Genomic DNA, 3,971 nt, shown 5'->3' with positions numbered 1-3,971 from the left:
ACAATTAGCATTGCAGCCACACACTCGTGCCACCAGCCCCTGCAAGAACAGCTCTGACCTCACTCCTTACCTGTCACAGGCACTCTGACACTGGAAACAAATTCTCTCATGGAGCTTTGCATCCTCTTACACATCCTTGCTCTTTCCCTCACCATCTTAAGGAATGTTGCACCTTATTTTCTCCCTCAGGAAAGATTTTGGTGCCCCCTTTATTTCACAAAATAATGGGAAAAAATACTCAAAATGGACATAGCTTGAACAGTCAAAACGTGGCAGTTAACTTTCTTAATGGCTTTGTCTGTTTGATGGGCTAACAAACCATTTTCTCCAACAATACTAAGGTTTGAAGCTGCACCCTCTCCCCTTTTTTTTGAAGTTAAAAGAAAATGCTTGATGACATTCATGGGTAGACAAGAAAAGAAAATCCCTAACTAGTCTCAGCCAAATTACAGACTTGAGGAAAACCTAAAAAAAAGCAAAAAATATCTGATCTGACCTACAGTTTTTCCAGTTTATAAAGGTTGTATTTTGCTCCTGCCTCTTTTAACCTACAATTCATTTTTTGTGTAGTTTTAATAAAAATACCCCCTTATAGTCTGCATTTGAATTTCACCATTTATTTTTCTTTCAAAAGTTAAGAAGAGTTATGTTACTGGAGCCTCAAGTAAATTAGAGGACACCACGCTCCTAGGTTAAAATAATGTACCATCGACATCTAGTTAGTACTACCAGTAATATTCAAAACTGAATTTGATTTTCAGTATGGACGTGATCGGACTATAAAAGTCGTTTAATGTAACACAAGCAGAAAAACATTTTTGTAGTCAGGCTCCCATTCCTATGCAGAACTGACCTATCTCTCTACAATCTGAAGACTGAAATGTTGCTTAAACAGCAACTAAAACTGTTTTAGAAAGCATCATCTGTTAAAGACAATTTTAATGTAAACAGAAAGTTTTTGTCTCAGAATTTATCTGCTTTCATACTGTTGTATTTTGATGATTTATGTAACAATGTGGCCCAAACAGTGGTAATCTTTTTTCCCCCCCAAGAAACACACTTTAGACTTGAGTACATGAACAGCCATGCTTGAAGACCTTGCTCCAAATAGTTACAGAGCAGAATCACAGTTCTTACCAATACCACAAATGCTTCAGTCAAGATTTATTTCTACACCAACATGAATTTGCTGAGTGCGTCAGCAGCTCATCTCCCTAACACCTCACGCCACCACTGTGAGGAAATTCAGGAACTCAGCCAGGCACTCCTAGCAGAAGGGATGCAGCCTCTCTTGCCTGTATCTATGGACGTGGATATTACAACCACATTCAAAAGTTAAATTTTAAACATGCAATATCAGAGCAGGTCATCACAAATTCCTTCCCACAAATCTCTGGTTCACAGCTGAGTCTGGAAGATTCCTCTATCAGTCATCCCCCAAACCAAGGCCAAGGTTTTCAACCTTGGTTTTAATTATCAAGGATTAACAACTGAACAAAACAATGAAGAAAATCACAGGACCTCCACTTCTTGAAGTCTTTCAGTCAAAATTGCTGTTCAAATCACAACCTAGAGCTCCAGTATTAATTACAGACAAGATGCACGAGTCACTCCTTCACTGTGCGGGGTCTACAATCAGCTGTTACTGCAGAGGAAAGCAAGCCCAGATCACCCAGTGTCACTCAGCTCTACAGCAACCGAGAACTGACCACCCCCAAAACTCTTATGGCACTGTGCATCTCCTGCAATACCCTCATTTTGAATACTACAGAGTATTTTAACTTCTTTCCCTTGTAAAAAATACAGTAAAATAAATAAAGAGCAGGAGGACAAGCCTAGAGAGCAACTGCATAAGGTGAGCTTGCAGGTGAATTTTAACTTCTAGAAAAGAAATGGCAAATATACAGGTTTAGGTCTACAAAATCACACACAAGATGGCAAGGAAAACACATCACTAAGTAGGAAATTAAAGTGATCAGGCAGAGACTATAAAAGAAACATGCTTTTACAGGTACTCTATAGTAAGACTGCTGGCACAGGATGCTGCAGAATACATGTTATATGTTTTCACATGTACTGTTTTAATGTATTTCCATTTATTAAAGATGTCATTATCAGACTTTCTAACTTGACCAGAAAATCTCAAATGTTATGAGTTAATAAAATATATGCTACTGAACCCATAACATATTAAGGGAAGTATTACTCTAGATAAATTAAATAAGCTTGTACAATTAAACCATTATGAAGTATAGATTATTAGAGAGCTATCAAAGAAAATTCAAGAGTACCAAAGCATAAGAATTAGCAGAATTCTTTTTAGAATACATTCTTTCAAATTAAGTTTTTGTGGATTTAACACACTGCCAAAATGCACACATCATTTTGAAAATGAGACGTGTGTTGGGCAAAAATCCAACAGTTTAAACATATACCACATGATGCCACCAAAGTATTTTTAGCTGTGTGCCTTAACAAGATAGAAATCTTTTTTCTGCAATATGAATTTATTTTCTATGAAAATGTTTTTGACTGAAAACATTTTATTACATGAAAGGTTGCAGAAATAAATTCTGTCAAATACAGGAAAAGAAATAAAATAGACATTTTTCTTAGAAAAATGCTGAGACAAGATTTAGGCAAAACTGATCTACTTCCTTAGGAATGGTTCTACTTTCTGTTATAAAACAGCTCAAATGTATTTCCTATGCTTTATACAAGAAATAGGATTTACACATGAAATGTGGAAGTTCTCTTTTGTCCAGCAATTGTGTTCATTTCACAAATGAAAAAGAAATGCTGTAACAGCATCAGTAACTGCATCATCTGTGTAATCACCTCTTTCCTACTGACCATGTCCCCACACTATTTGCTATTTCAACCCTGAAGACTTGGCAAATTTTTCTGTAACTTACCATTGAGAACTAATCTTAACCAATGATTTTGATTCATTTCTCATTAAATCAAGATTGAGTTGTTCCCCATGACTCCAGATTGAACAATTTTATATTGTAAACTGCTGCAGCAACTGAAGGGTGGTTTTTTGAACTCTGCTTCAATAAAGTTGAGCACTTCAAAACACCTAAAAAGATTTGAAACATCTCCTGTTTTGCTTTCTAGTTTTTTATACACTGGAAAAGATGTTCCTTAAATGTTTCTGTTGTAGGGATTGAGTTGAAGACTATGACTTGGAAATCAAAGTCACAACTGAAAAAATAAAAACTCAAACCAACCTTTTTTCCAAAAAGATCACAAGTGTAACTAGCTCAGGATGTCACAATATTAAAAAACATTGTGAAAAGTAGCAGAACAAGCTGACACACTTTCATATGTGACATTTAAAACAGCAACATTGTGTTTTCAATTTTTAACTCCTGAAGAAAAAAAAAAATCAACTGAGTGTTTCCTGAAGATTTTGGTCAAACAGCTTTCATGTTTGCATGGTTGAAAGAACGTGCAGCTATAGAATGCTTATCTGAAAATTGTATAGTTTTCTCATGTAACATTCACACTGTAATCTGAAATTTGTACATTATCACCCCAGACTCAGCATCTGGCTTTCAATTAACAAGCAAAGTTAAAAACCAACGTTTTTTAGATTGCAAAATTACAATGACAAGTACTTGAAACCAAGTGACAAAACACCCATTTTGCTGGTATCTTACTGTTTTATTCACAAAATAAAGAGCTTTGTCTTTCCAAACAAAGAACATAACAGAAAGACTCAATGATACAGTTATAAAAAAGTGGTACTGAAAATTTGAAAAAGTCTGGTAAAATTTACAAATGCAAGCTTATCACTTTGTACAAAATCTTTTTTTCAAAGAAACTTCAGTAATAGATTTTAAAAAACAGTTTGAACAGCTTGGAAATGCATCTTGATTGCAAGCGGCGGCTGGGCTCTATTTCCGCCTGTGCGGGGAGCTCTCCCTGCGCCTGTCGTCGTTCCTCCGGGACTCCCTGTGCTGCTC

Source organism: Coloeus monedula (genome assembly GCF_965178545.1).
Source record: "Coloeus monedula genome assembly, chromosome: 7".
NCBI classification, from domain to species: Eukaryota; Metazoa; Chordata; class Aves; order Passeriformes; family Corvidae; genus Coloeus; species Coloeus monedula.
Note: the sequence above shows the minus strand (reverse complement) of the source record.